This window comes from Macaca fascicularis, chromosome 10 (assembly GCF_037993035.2).
Source record: "Macaca fascicularis isolate 582-1 chromosome 10, T2T-MFA8v1.1".
Taxonomy (NCBI): Eukaryota; Metazoa; Chordata; class Mammalia; order Primates; family Cercopithecidae; genus Macaca; species Macaca fascicularis.
The window spans coordinates 94579042-94593866 of NC_088384.1; the positions used below are offsets into that span (position 1 = coordinate 94579042).

General features: G+C 46.4%; 1 protein-coding gene across 17 annotated transcripts in view; it reads left to right on the forward strand.

The window, feature by feature from the left end:
- The first annotated feature begins 14012 nt into the window (after window positions 1-14012).
- RALGAPB (Ral GTPase activating protein non-catalytic subunit beta) overlaps window positions 14013-14825 on the forward strand; it is a 109991-nt gene continuing 109178 nt past the window's right edge. For all 17 annotated transcript variants that reach the window (XR_012419365.1, XR_012419364.1, XR_012419367.1 and 14 more), the window contains exon 1: window positions 14013-14235. The gene's annotated coding sequence lies outside the window, so the exon portion shown is untranslated. The remainder of the gene's footprint in view (window positions 14236-14825) is intronic.

A 14825-nucleotide genomic window follows, 5' to 3' on the forward strand; every position in this document is an offset into this window, starting at 1 on the left:
GCATACCAAGCTGCTGGGCGCGGTGGCTCAAGCCTGTAATCCCAGCACTTTGGGAGGCCGAGGCGGGCGGATCACGAGGTCAGGAGATCGAGACTATCCTGGCTGACACGGTGAAACCCCGTCTCTACTAAAAAAATACAAAAAACTAGCCGGGCGAGGTGGCAGGCGCCTGTAGTTCCAGCTACTGGGGAGGCTGAGGCAGGAGAATTGCGTGAACCCAGGAGGCGGAGCCTGCAGTGAGCTGAGATCCGGCCACTGCACTCCAGCCTGGGCGGCAGAGCGAGACTCCGTCTCAAAAAAAAAAAAAAAAAAAAAAAAGCATACCAAGCTTGTCAGATCCTTGTTTATACTGGAAAACTGGAAATTAGGATATTTTACTATTTGTTCCATCTGCTTCAAATTATTGCCTATTATTTAGACTTGTTGAAATAGTCCCCATCTAAATCAATGGTTTTGCAGATCGAACTTATGAACCTGACATGTACAGGGACAATAGCCATGTTTTAACCAACACCAAAATATCAAGTGTCCTTCCCACTGCTGTTGTGTCTGAAGCAAGAGTCATCCCAGACCCTCAGAACTTGAGGAAACTTGAGAAGGGTATAACCAATGTGGCCCAATAACCAGGATTAGCATCAAGAAGAGCCATAATCCTACCAGGCAATTGTTGCCTGGCACCGGAGCACCTGTGACACAGTGGCTGGGAGATTCCATGGCTGAATTGAGCTGGGAGAATGAAGAGCTGGACAGAATGAAGGTTCATTTGTCCATCCGAAAAATATTTTTTAGGCACTGTGCTGGGAATAGAGATACCAGGATGAACAAGAAAGTTGTTGCCCTCAAGAGGATCACATAAATGTATAGAGATAATAAGTTATATGAATTCACATTCCAGATACATATGAACAATCACTATGTGCTGGGCCTTGCTCTCAGATGGGCATTTGGGTCTGAACAAAGCAGATGAAGGAGCTTATAGTGTAGGACAATGCTGTCCAGTTAGAAATATAATGTGAGCACATATATAAACTTTTCCTGGTAACCTCATTAAATAAAAAGAAGCAGGTGAAATAAATTTTGGTAATATTTATATATTTCATTTAGCCCATTACAGCAAAGAATATTGTTATTTCAACATGTAATTAATATTAAAAATTGCCATTATTATTATTTTGAGATAAGAGTCTCTCTCTGTCACCCAGGCTGGAGTGCAGTGGTGTGATCTTGGCTCACTGCAACCTCTGCCTCCCGGGTTCAAGTGATCCTTCCACCTCAGTTTCCCAAGCAGCTGGGACTACAGGCATGTGCCACCATACCTAATTTCTGTATTTTTAGTAGAGATGGGGTTTTGCCATGTTGGCCAGGCTGGTCTCGAACTCCTGGCCTTAAATGATCTACCCGCCTTGGCCTCCCAAAGTGCTCAGATTATAGGCGTGAGCTACCTTGCCTGGCCAATATTAAAAATTATTAATAAGATTTTTCCCCAAATGAAATCTTTGAAATCTGGTATATATTTTATACATACAGCACATCTCAGTTTAGACTAGCCACATTTAGAGTGCTCAGTAGCCACATGTGGCGAGTAGCTATCTTACTGGACATCATAGCTTTAGACAATAAAGGGTTCAAGGATGCCTCCTTCACAGGAAGGCTGCTGCATCTTGTGGGGGCTTAATGAAGCTGTTCCAGCTTGGATCCCCCATTCTCTGGTATCCCCTCTCCCCCATCTTGGCAGAGCAGGGCCAGGTATATATCAGACATGCTTGATGGAATCCTACCTCATGTTCCAGAGCCTTCTGGAGGCAGGACACCGAGTCCTGGGTGTGCTTCTCTAGCACAGATCCTACTGGAGTTAACTTGAGTGTGCCCAGTCAGTCACTACCTATTTACAAAGTGCTGGCCTCTGTGCTAAGCACTGTGAATGCACGCCAGTGAACACAGACATTTGTTAGCTCATAATCTCATCAAGATAAACAAGATACAATGAATAAATTGTTGAAAAACTATGAGAAATTCTATGGAGGAAGAGGGAAAGGTGCTGCAGGAGTAAATAGGGCACCTGACCTCTTGGGACTCAGGGAAGTAGACTTAACTGAGCAAAGGAGGAGAGTGGTCCACATGCAAAAGCAGCGTGGAGGATGCAGGGAGGAGCTCAATGGTGGTTGGTGTGGCTGGCATGCAGCCCAGAGTGGTGTGAGCACTGGCTTTGGAGTCACAGATCTGGTCCAACTTAACTAGGTGACTTTGATGACAAGTTTTAAACTCTGTGCACCTCAGTGATCTCCTTTAGAGGGATGTGGTGAAGATTAAACAGATTGATGTTTGTTTTTTTAAGACGGAGTCTTGCTCTGTCACCCAGGCTGGAGTGCAGTGGTGCAATCTCCACTCACTGCAACCTCCGCTTCCCGGGTTCAAGCGATTCTCCTGCCTCAGCCTCCCGAGTAGCTGAGATTACAGGCATGCGCCACCACACCTGGCTAATTTTTGTATTTTTAGTAGAGATGGGGTTTCACTATGTTTCACCAAGATGGTCTCAAACTCCTGACCTCAAGTGATCCACTCGCCTTGGCCTCCCAAAGTGCTGGGATTACAGGCATGAGCCACCACGCCCTGCCATGAGCAGCTTCTTTTTTTTTTTTTTTAAATAAACCTTTGATTTTGGAATAATTTTAGATTTACAGAAAAATTTAAAACCTAGTACAAAAAGTTCCCATATGCCCTTCACCCAGCTTCCCCTAATATTAGCATCTTATGTAACCGTGACACATTTGTCAAAACTAAGGAATTAACACTGGTACATTACCATTATCTGAACCACAGACCCTATCTGGATTTCGCCGGTTTTCCCATTGATGTCCATTTTCTCTGCCATACAGAATAGCACATTACATTTAGTTATGTGTCCTTATCTCCTCCATCTGGAATGGTTTCTCAGTCTTCCTTTGTTTTTCATGACCTTGACAGTTTTAAAGTGTTGGTAAGATATTTTGTAGAATGTTTCTCAATTTGGATTTTTCTTTTTCTTTTCCTTTTTTTGAGATGGAGTCTTGCTCTGTTGCCCAGGCTGGTGTACAGTGGCACAATTTCAGCTCACTGCAGCCTCCACTTCTCAAGTTCAAACGATTATCATGCTTTAGCCTCTCCAGTAGTTGGGACTACAGGTGTGTGCCACCATGCCCAGCTAATTTTTGTATTTTGTTCTGTTTTGTTTTGTTTTGTTTTGAGATGGAGTCTCCCTCTGTCATGCAGACTGGAGTGCAGTGGTGTGATCTCGGCTCCCTGCAGCCTCTGCCTCCTGATTTCCAGTGATTCTCCTGTCTCAACCTCCTGGGTAGCTGGGATTACAGGCATGCGCCACCATATCTGGCTAATTTTTGTGTTTTTAGTAAAGATGGGGCTTCACCATGTTGGCCAGGCTGGTCTCAAACTCCTGACCTCAGGTGATCCATCCCCCGCTCAGTCTTCCAAAGTGCTAAGATTGCAGGTGTGAGCCAACACACCCGGCCTAATTTTTGTATTTTTAGTAAAGATGGGTTTTCACCATGTTGGCCAGGCTGGTCTCATACTCCTGGCCTCAGGGGATCTGCCTACCTTGGCCTTCCAAAGTTCTGGGATTACAGGCGTGAGCCACCGCACCCGGCCCTCAATTTAGGTGTTTTTAACATTTTCTCATGATTAGACTGGAGGCTATGGGTTTCTGGGAAGAACACCCCAGAGGTGAAGTGCCCTTCTCATCACATCATATCGGGGGTACATGGTATCAACGTGACTCATCATCAGTGACATTAACCTTGATCACTTGGTGAAGGTGGTGACTGCCAGACTTCTCTGCTGTGAAATTCTTATTTTTCCCTTTCCATACCATAATATTTGGAACATAGATTTGATTTTAATAGATATTCTAAAAATATATATTTAGAAATCTATACCCACACTGAAAGAGTATACATTTTTCTCAAGCACCTTTGGGGTATTTATTAATATTGTTTGCATATTTAAAATATTTACAAATATCGTCTACAGCATAGAATGTGGTAACTTTTATGCTGCAAAGCAAGTCTCAAATATTAATACCAGCACATCAGTATCAGGAATAAATGGGCTGGGCGTGGTGGCTCACGCCTTTAATCCCAGCACTTTGGGAGGCTGAGTTGGGCAGATCACCTGAGGTCAGGAGTTTGAGACCAGCCTGGCCAACACAGTAAAACCCTGTCTCTACTAAAACTATAAAAATTTGCCAGGCATGGTGGCATGTGCCTGTAGTCCCAGCTCCTCAGGAGGCTGAGGCAGGAGAATCACTTGAACTCCGGAGGTGGAGGTTGCAGTAAGCTGAGATCTTGCCACTTTGCCACTGCACTCCAGCCTGGTCAACAGAGCAAGACTCCATCTCAAAAAAAAAAAAAAAAAAAAAAAAGAATAAATGTCCGCAATATGTCACTACAATATAAAGTCTAAATAAAAACAAAACAAACATTAAAAATACTCAGACCTGAAGGATAATGAAAATACTGTATTATCAAAACTTCTACTATGTATAGCTGAAACAGTAGGAAGGAGAAATTTATAGCCTCAAATGCTTTCATTGGGAAAGAATTTCCCACCAGAAAGGGAGGGTGTGACTCATTACACAGGTTAGATGGAAGTTCAGAGAGTTCTCCCCAGTGTGTTTGGCATTTCTCCAGGACTTTTGCAGCACTCCGAGGAATCAGAGCCCCAGTAACGACTGAGATTGAATGAGCCACTAGTGCAGTAAAATGCAGACACAGAACAGATTATATTTGATTCCACAAAGAAAAGGAATGAGGTCTTTTCCCACTTTAGCTTTGTGAAATAATTTCCACTTCCATTGGAGATGCTGAAGGAAATCAGGTTTTATATTATGTTTTATTTAGATCTGCTAGAGATATTGTGTTTTGTTTTTCTTTTTTTTTTTTTTTTTGGTTGGTTGTTTTTGAGACAGGGTCTCCTCTGTCACCCAGGCTGGAGTGCAGTGGTGCAATCACAACTCACTGCAGCCTCAACCTCCACTCAGGCAATCCTCCTGCTTCAGTTTTCCAAGTAGCTGGGATCACAGGCACCTGCCACCATGCCCAGCTAAGGGTTTCACCATGTTGCCCAGGCTGATATCGAATGCCTGGGCTCAAGTGTTAGATCCACCTCGGCCTCCCAAAGTGTTGGGATTACAGGCATGAGCCACTGTGCCCGGCCCGTTTTGTTTGGGGTAAGGGTTTTAACATTTTTAATATATATATATGTAAAATACACACACACACGCACACACACACATACACATACATACTGGCTGTATGTGGTGGTGCACAACTCTAATCCCAGCACTTTGGGAGGCCAGGCTGATGGCTTGAGCTCAGAAGTTCAAGACCAGCCTAGGCAACATAGTGAGATCCCATCTCTAAAAAAAAATACAAAAAGGCCGGGAACAGTGGCTCCCGGCTGTACTCGCCCAGCACTTTGGGAGGCTGAGACAGGCAGATCACAAGGTCAGCAGTTCGAGACCAGCCTGGCCAGCATGGTGAAACTCCATCTCTACTAAAAATACAACACATTAGCCCAGGCATGATGGCGTGCACCTATAATTCCAGCTACTCAGGAAGCTGAGGCAGGAGAATAGCTTGAACCCAGGAGGTAAAGGTTGCAGTGAGCCAAAATCGCGCCACTGCACTCCAGCCTGGGCAACAGAGTGAAACTCTGTCTCAAAAAAAAAAAAAAAAAAAAAAAGCCGGGCATTGTGGTGCATGTACCTGTATCTGCAGCTACTTGGGAGGCTGAGGTGGGAGGATTGCTTGAGCCCAGGAGGTTGAGGTTGCAGTGAGCCAAGATTGCACCACTGCACTCCAGTCTGGGTGACAGAGTGAAACCCTGTCTCAAAAAAGAAAAAATACCGTCCCTGCCAAATCTAAGACAGACAACTTTTCTTTTCCTTCTTCTTTTCCCTTTTTTTTTTTTTTTTTTGAGACAGAGTCTAGCTCTGTCGCCCAGGCTGGAGTGCAGTGGCATGATCTCAGCTTGCTGCAACCTCTACCTCCCTGGTTCAAGTGATTCTCGTGCCTCAACCTCCTGAGTAGCTGGGATTACAGCCAACTGCCACCATGCCCAACTAATTTTTGTATTTTTAGTAGAGATGTGGTTTCACCATGTTGACCAGGCTGGTCTCAAACTCCTGGCCTCGAGTGATCTGCCTGCCTTGGCCTCCCAAAGTGCTGGGATTACAGGCGTGAGCCACCGTGCCCAGGCCAGACAGCTTTTCTATAGTGAAATGAGTCACACAGGAATATAATTGTGACCATTTTCCCTGGCAAATATCTAAGTAACTTTAAGGTTAGTCGGCTCCTGTGTCATAGGCATTGCCATGTGTGCTACCTTTTTCAGAAGGCCCCACTTTCCTTGTAAACCTCTCTCCATCTCTAATTGGCCCTGTATGGGCTCTGCTGTCTCAGTTTTAACTGTCTTCTGCTTGATGTGAGTTCAGCCTGGGGATATAAAGCTTTGCAGAGCCAATGCCTTTGAATTATTCCCTGAAAGCTTGATTAGGGAGGCCAATCATTATGGGCTACGGTGGGATTCCTTGAACTCTCTTGGAATGGGCTCACCAAGGACTACCTTTGGTTCCAGGAAAACCTATCATTTTATTTCCTTTAAACTAAGCATTTTCAGTGTCATTGGCTCAGCCAAGCATCCCTAGCATTTCTACTTTTCAACCATAGATGAGTGGTGCTCCCATGAGTTGTGCAATACACAACCTGCACAGCCATATGTGGCAGTTGTGCAGGGTGGCAGTTCTGCCTACCCTCAGTGGAAGATGGATGGGGATTTGTTCTAAGGTAAACCTGGGATACATTCTTCACATATGCAAGAAAGCTGAGTGAGTGTAAAATTAGAAGTTCGTATATGGAGAGAGGCAGAGACACAGGACGGGGAGTCCCAATGGAATTCCAGTCCCTGGTGTTGTCTTGCAAGTCGGCCTTGATCTCTGCCCTCCCCCTCATTTGATTATGTGAGCTTTCCAATCAGTATCACTCTTTATTTATTTATTTTTAGCATAAGTTAGGTTTTTGTCATGAACACATTCTGGCTAAAAGCCTGAGTCTCTTCCTTAACTTGCCCCAAATGGCCAGTTACTATGGAATTCTACTGGGGGGTTGGCTGTTGGATGAGGCACTGAGGGTATTTTCTTATCCAGGTTGACTTTCCCATCTGTGACACGGGCCTGCCTAATGAGGGATTCCAGCAAACAGGGTGGCATGCTGAGCTCTCAAAATAAACATGTATGGCAGCCTTTGCACACAGTATTCAGAAAACAATCCATTATCAGTGGCTTGCCCTTATTTTTTGGTCCCTAAATGTATTTCCTGGCATTAAAAATAAAACAGCAGGCATGCTCCTTCCAAGAAGGAGAAGTGTGTGTGTAAATTGGTCCTTTTCTACTGGAGGCGGTGTTCTGGGGTACGAGTGAGGGCCCAGTGAGGGCTCAGGCTGACAATCAGGATCTACCTGGAAAATGGTGTTCTCAAGAGTGGAGGAGGCCGGGCGCGGTGGCTCAAGCCTGTAATCCCAGCACTTTGGGAGGCCGAGGCGGGTGGATCACGAGGTCAGGAGATCGAGACTATCCTGGCTAACATGGTGAAACCCCATCTCTACTAAAAATACAAAAAACTAGCTGGGCGTGGTGGCGGGCGCCTGTAGTCTCAGCTACTTGGGAGGCTGAGGCGGGAGAATGGCGTGAACCCGGGAGGCGGAGCTTGCAGTGAGCCGAGATCACGCCACTGCACTCCAGCCTGGGAGACACAGCGAGACTCCGTCTCAAAAAAAAAAAAAAAAAAAAAAGAGTGGAGGAAGTGGGCTCAAAGGAGCTTGAGGAGGCTATAGGGGCAAGTGCAGGACACCAGCGAAGGCAGTCCTGGAGTGTGCAAGGCCCAGGACCAAGATTTTTGCATGGCCCCTGCCTCTTTCTGTTCTAGTCCAGGAACCATCTCTTCATCTTTTTTTTTTTTTTTTTTTTTTTTTTTTTTTTAATGTAAAATGTGCCATTCCTGCTTACTCTTATGTTGTCATCACAAAAAAGGTACATTGTTTGGAACCTGTTACTATTGAATATCTTGCTTTAGCAGTTCCCTAATACATTTATTTAATGTTGGATATATCATTATGTATGATGCTATATCATCCATGGGTGGTTGACTTGTTCTCAAAGATAGTTACTGTGCCTTACTGATGAGAACTACAAATATAAATGCTGCCCAGAGTATGCAGGAAAAGGTGAATGATAATTTATTTTCTGGTCATGTTAAATTTACCATTGGGAATTTTTTTCTTCAATGTAGGACAACACCTCTTCCAACCGTATCTTGATCTCTTTAGGTCCAAATCGTTGCATTCCTATAATGTGGTTGCTTTCAATGATGGCTGCACCCCTGCCTTCCACATGCCACCATTAGCAGGGAGCACAGCAAGGGGCCTGTGAGCAGAGTGAGAAGAGCAAGCTTGTTTAAGCAAGATACTTCCATCTCTTATTCTCCACGGCTTAAGACCAATGAAAGAATAATGTCACCACATCAACTGGAGCATGAAAGTACATCAATAGGAAGTGTATGCTGGTGTTGGGGAGCAACATCTCAAAAATCCTCGGTGGATGTTACAGATTGAATATGTGTTCCCCCCACCTCCTGGCCCCAAATTCATACGCTGAAGCCCTAATCTCTAATGTGATGGTATTAGGAGGTGGGGCTTTGGGAGGTAATTAGGTTTAGATAAGGTCGTGAGGGTGGAACCCCCATGATAGGTTTGTTTATTTATTTATTTATTTATTTATTTATTTATTTATTGAGATGGAGTCTTGCTTGCTCTATTGCCCAGGCTGGAGTGCAGTGGCACAATCTCAGCTCACTGCAACCTCCGCCTCCTGGGTTCAAGCAATTCTCCTGTCTCAGCCTCCCGAGTAGCTGGGATTACAGGTGTGTGCCCCCACGCCTGGCTAATTTTTGTATTTTTAATAGAGACAAGGTTTTGCCGGTTGCCCAGGCTCATCTCGAACTCCTCACCTCAAATGATCCGCCTGCCTGGTCCTCCCAAAGTGCTGGGATTACAGGCGTGAGCCACTGTGCCCGGCTGGATTTAATGCCTTTATAAGAGGCAGAAGAGACACCAAAGTTTCCTCTCTCTAACACGTGAGGACATAGCAAGAAGGCAAGCGGGGAAGAGGGCCCTCACCAGGAACCAAATAGGCCAGCACCTTGATCTTGGACTTTCCAGCCTCCAGAACTGTGAGAAATAAACATCTGTTGTTTAGGCTGTGGTACCCAGGCTGTGGTATTTTGTTATAGCAACCCGAGCAGACTACGACAGAGGAGATAGGCATGGCCAATCCTGGAGGACAGACTGACAAGTGATCCGGAGTCTGCCAAAGCGGTGAGGTGACTGCCCTGGAGCCAGCTGGGGAAGGGGTGCACAGGTAAAGGATGCCTGCCACACGTATCCTCCTCCCCAAGATCACCCTGGCTGCAGTAAGCCAGACGTGGCACTCTGGCCTGAAGACAGAGGGACAAGCCAAGGCATATATCCACTCAAGCAGCTCAAGCATAAGCATTTGCAGAGCCCAGACCCTTGAACTCGTGCTGTGTCCAAGTGAGTGAGAGTTACCCCCAATCAGCATGTCAATACCATTTCTGATAGCTTAATCTCATATAATCTGGTGAAAGAAATTCTACGCCAGTCAGCAGGAGTGAGCTGTGCAAGGCTGCTCTCAGAACCAGATCTGGCTATGATGACTCCATAAACATGAGTTCTGGAGCTTCTCAGGGCATCTGGTCGACCCTACGTATGTGTGAGAGATGGGTAGGGGTAAGAGAGAGGGTTGGAGAGCACCCTGAAGAGGAGAAATGGCAAATGGCACCCACAGGGAACAGACTTGGTCTGGAGCTTGGTTTCCCTGCCTAGATGGCACCACTCACCCTGGCCAGTCCCAACCACTGGAGAGAGACTTGAAAAATTTCAAGGTAGAAAACTGTGGTCAACAAGAGTCATGTGGGATCTGGTCTAGACAGAGACACCCTTCCTAAATGGCATTGCTAGCCCCAGAGGGCACTTAAAAACTTTTGAGGAATACAGTCCAAAGTGCAGGACCCTTTTAAGGCACAGGGTCTGGCACAAGGGGCCCCACTTGCTTGACTCTAATGGTGTTACGACCATCAACCACTGGATACCATCCACTAAGACTTAACAGTAGGAGCAAGAAGGTGGGTTCAGCACTGAGCCAATGAAGCTTCTGTCCATCCCCTCATCCATCCATCCATCCATCCATCCATCCATCCATCCATCCAACACATGTTCATTGAGCACTTACACCATGCCAGTATTGTGTTAGGTTCAGGAGAAACAGCAATGGATCTGACCAACTGTTTCTACCCCAAGCTGGTACTGCACAATTAAAAAAGAAGGAAAAATAAAACCAGAAAAAAAAATGGCCACAGACGTATCTCACATAAAGCTGTTCAGTTACAAACTTTTCTCAATTATGGTTCTTGAAAAGTGTTCCAGTTACTGTGACTACATACAATTTACCCCAAAACTTAGTGGTTAGGGGTAAATGACATTATTTATTTTACTCATGAATCTGCTATATGGACTGCTCAATATTTTTCATGGATCCACATCTCTTATGGGTGCTCTCAATAGGGTTAGTTTGTCCCTGCTCAGCTTGGTGTTAGGTGGGGGGTGGAGGCTTGAAGCCTGGGGACCAGAATCATCTGAAGGCTTCCTCAATCTGGCTATTGATGCTGACTGACACCAGAAACTTAGCTAGGGCTGGTAGCTGGAACACCTCTTCATGTTTCCTTTATGTGGCTTGGGCTTCCTCCCAACATGGTGGCTGGGGTCCAAGAGTGAGTATTGTGATAGGTAGCAAGCCAGGTAGAAGTTGTGTCTTCTTTATGACCTAGCCCCAGAAATCACATAGCATCACTTTTGCCCTATTGGGTTGGAATGGTCACAGACTCAGCCAGACTCAAGGAGAAGGAACATTGATTCCACTTCTTAGTGGGAGGAGTGTCAGTTACATCATAAGGAGAACCACGGGATGGGTCATATATTTTGGTATGGCATCTCCCAGGGTGATGCTTTCAGGGTAAATGAAACAAAACAGATTGGTGAAGTCATCTTTGGAAAAAAGCGTGTCACAAAAGCTTATACCACTGCTCCTCTTTTTTCCAATTCTGTGCCTTTCCAACGTACTATACAAAATGCTATTTTGACATTACAGTTTCAGACGAAGACATTCCCCAATTTAGTCGGTGTTTCTAGTCAGAGATCATGCTGAGGAACAAATTTGAATTGTGTACTGTGTTTGGAGAATCCAAAATGTTTTACTATATCTAGCATCTCATGTGTCTTTTAGGTTTATTACACATGTGTGCTTTTCTCAAATGTTTCAAAGTGTTCTAATGTTTAGTCTTTAATTTTCCCTCGAGGTATATGTGTGTATGTGTGTTTTATTTTTAAGGTTGTTTAAGTGAAGCCCTCAAAAGTTTTAAAAATCAGCAAAGAGTGCAGGAAAAACATATCTTTTATACCAGGCACAGTGATATGTGCCTTTAGTTCCAGTTACTTGGGAGGTTGAGGCAGGTGGATCGCTTGGGCCTGGGAGTTCGAAGCCAGCTTAGGCAACATAGCGAGGCCCTGTCTCTTAAAAAAACAAACCATCATTTAGAGAATGACTCATTTGCATCTCTCCTCCATCAACTTGCACCTAATATTAAATCTTGTCTTTCTGTCCAGAGCAGTAAGTCTTAATGCATTACATTTTATGTAAAAACCATATTTTAAGCAAATTTATTGTTCGTATAATTTTCTGTTGCATCAATATATTTTTTCTGTTAACAATATTTAGGTGCCTTAGGTTGGAATTGAACACAATTTTGCCCATTTTAATTATTATTATTATTATTATTTTGAGACGGAGTCTCGCTCTGTCGCCCAGGCTGGAGTGCGGTGGCGCGATCTCGGCTCACTGCAAGCTCCGCCTCCCGGGTTCATGCCATTCTCCTGCCTCAGCCTCCCAGTAGCTGGGACTACAGGCACCCGCAACCACGCCCGGCTAATTTTTTGTATTTTTAGTAGAGACGGGTTTCACCCTGTTAGCCAGGATGGTCTCGATCTCCTAACCTCGTGATCCGCCCGCCTCGGCCTCCCAAAGTGCTGGGATTACAGGTGTGAGCCATCGCGCCCTGCTGCCCATTTTAATTAATGGGAAAAATTTAATAGCTTTCCACTTAGAAGCAGAATTTCAGGAATGAATTGAAACCACTAGGAGGGTGATAGCTATATTTTAATCATCTCCCCAAGGGCTTTTGGACAGCTTTCCCATCCTCTGTGCCTGTCACTTTTCCAATTCCCATCACCCGTTGTTCTTCCAATTAGTCACCCCTCCCTTGTCTGTTACAGGTGTTCAGTATTGTGTTAGAATGCATCTGGTTGCAAGTAACAGAAAACTCAACAAACTCTGGTATACATAAGATCCCTCACCCCCATAAGACAGGAAGGTAGTACAGGGTTTGTATAACTGCTTGAGTATGACCTAAACAAGCAGGCTCCTGTCTTTCTGCTCCACCTTCCTTAGCACAGTCCTCCTCATGGCCTCTAGGCTGCTGTGCCCCCAGGTGTTACCCAGTTCCAAGTATGAAGCAGGGGAAAAGTGAAGGACACAAACTTCTCCAAGGGAAGAAAGAAGGGAAGGTCTCCTTTGATACTTCTGCCTACATCTTATTGGTCAGGACTTTGTCTCACTGCCACCCTTAGCAGCAAGGGAGGTTGAGAGCTGTGTGCTTTGCTTTTCAGCCCCTGTAGTATAGAAAGGCAAGGGAGTGGTTGAAATAGATCTTGAGTTAGCCTACTACATAATTTGTCACACTGTGTTTAATTGAAATGTATTGCTTGGATCCCCAGTGTCCTGGACATAGCCTCGTTCCTGCCCTAGCACATTCTTACCCTCCTTTTCCCTCTTCCTTCCTGTAGCTATTTTCCTGGGGAGTGAGGTGTGGTCCTGAGGAAACACTCTTCAGTTTTACCCTTTCTGTGAGGATACTAGTTCCCTTATCACTCATTCCTCCATAGTCTCTTCTAACTGAGGTGAGGAGTCAGAATCTTCTTTGCTCCTTTCTGCTTTTCAGACAACCGTGCCTTCACCTCTACTCAATACCCTGACCCCTCCCTCTCTGAATACCCAAGGTCAGCCTCAAGGCCAGGTCCTCCGTGAAGAATTCCACCATCCCTCCCTCCTCTCTCAGTCCAAGTTTCCTCCTTTACACTCTCAAAGCACTTAAGCTGTACCTCTCCAATGGTATTAGTTTCTTCGTTGAAGTGAAAGCAAATTATTGAAAGGGGTACTGTTTACAAAATGTCTGGCGCATTGCAGGTGCTCGAAGTAGTATCTCTTCCTATTATTATGTCTTATCTCTATGAGATTCAGTTCTTTAATGAGAGGCTCTAAATCTTATGTTCGATTCACCTTTGTAACCCACACCAAGCCTGGAATAGAGTACTGCTCATAATTAATGCTGTGCCCGTGTAATAAGAGTGCGGCGAGTAAAGAACGTCATGTCAGAGGAAGGGTGCTGTAATGGTGGAATGGGAGAAATTCCTAGAACCTGGGTGGGAGCCAGAATCTTGCAGAGAAGCCCCTTACTCCGTCTGTACCGAAAGCAGGTAGAGAGGATGTCGTAAGATTCCTAAGGACGCAGGTGGAGCGCCTCCTCTGTGCTGCGATGAGGTAGGCGCATTCGTCACTTCACTCCTCCCTCTCCACTTGATCCGGAAAGGAAGGACGGAATGCGTCCCGCGCGGCGAGCTGGGATAGCTGCGCAGGCGCAGCTTCCGGCTCTGTGTCTCGGGAATTATTTGACGCCACCGGTTCAGCCCCGCAGAAAGCGCTCATTAGGCACATCGCGCACGCGCAGTGGCCCACTTGGCAGGGGAGTTATTTGACGCCGCCGCCCCTGGCAGTCGGAAGTTGCCTGAGCAGAGCCCAGCCGGCTGGCCCGACTGGCCTTCGTCGTCCCTTGGCGCCCTGGGAGAGTCGCTGACGGGTGGACTGACGGACCGTCTGAGGACGGCCGGCCAGGGCGGTGAAAGCGCCGGCCCTATGGCACGGGTCGCGTGAGGCGGAAGGCCGAGTACGGCCGGCGGCGGCGCCCGCCCCGGCGATGCGGGCCCCGCCCGTCGCCTCAGGTAACCGGGCAGTCGGCCCCGCCGCGGCCGGACCCTCACCTTTCCTTCCCCTCTCTTCCCCTCCCGGCGGTCCAGGGACGGCTGAGGCTTGTTTATTGGCTCTGGGTGCTCCAGGGGCCCGGCCTTTGGAAGCGCATCTCCAAATGTTTGGGAGACCCACGGGGGCGGGGAAAGCTTGGCCCTGGAGTGGGCGGTTGCTGTCGAGTCTGTAAACCCGGTCTAATCCTTGGGAGCTTCCCCGGCCGGGCAAAGCTCTCCTGGCAACCTGGGGGAGGGGGCGGGTCTGGAGCGGAGCGAGACAACTCCCGCAAAGAATTTGGTCCAGCAGAAAGGTTAGGCGAGTTGCTGCCGCCCAGTGGGGACGATGCTGCCCATTGCACAGTGACACTTTGATGAAGAAGAGTTGATGATGAGAGTAAACAGCTAACCCCCATTAAGCGCTTCTTATCCGTCAGGCATCATGCCAGGCCATTACGTTCACCACGTCTAACTTCATAGCAACCCTATGAGGTAGGATTATTGTCCCCATTTTACTGACGAGGCAGCTGAGTCCCTGGGTGGTTGGGTGACTTAATTACCCAAGGTCGCAT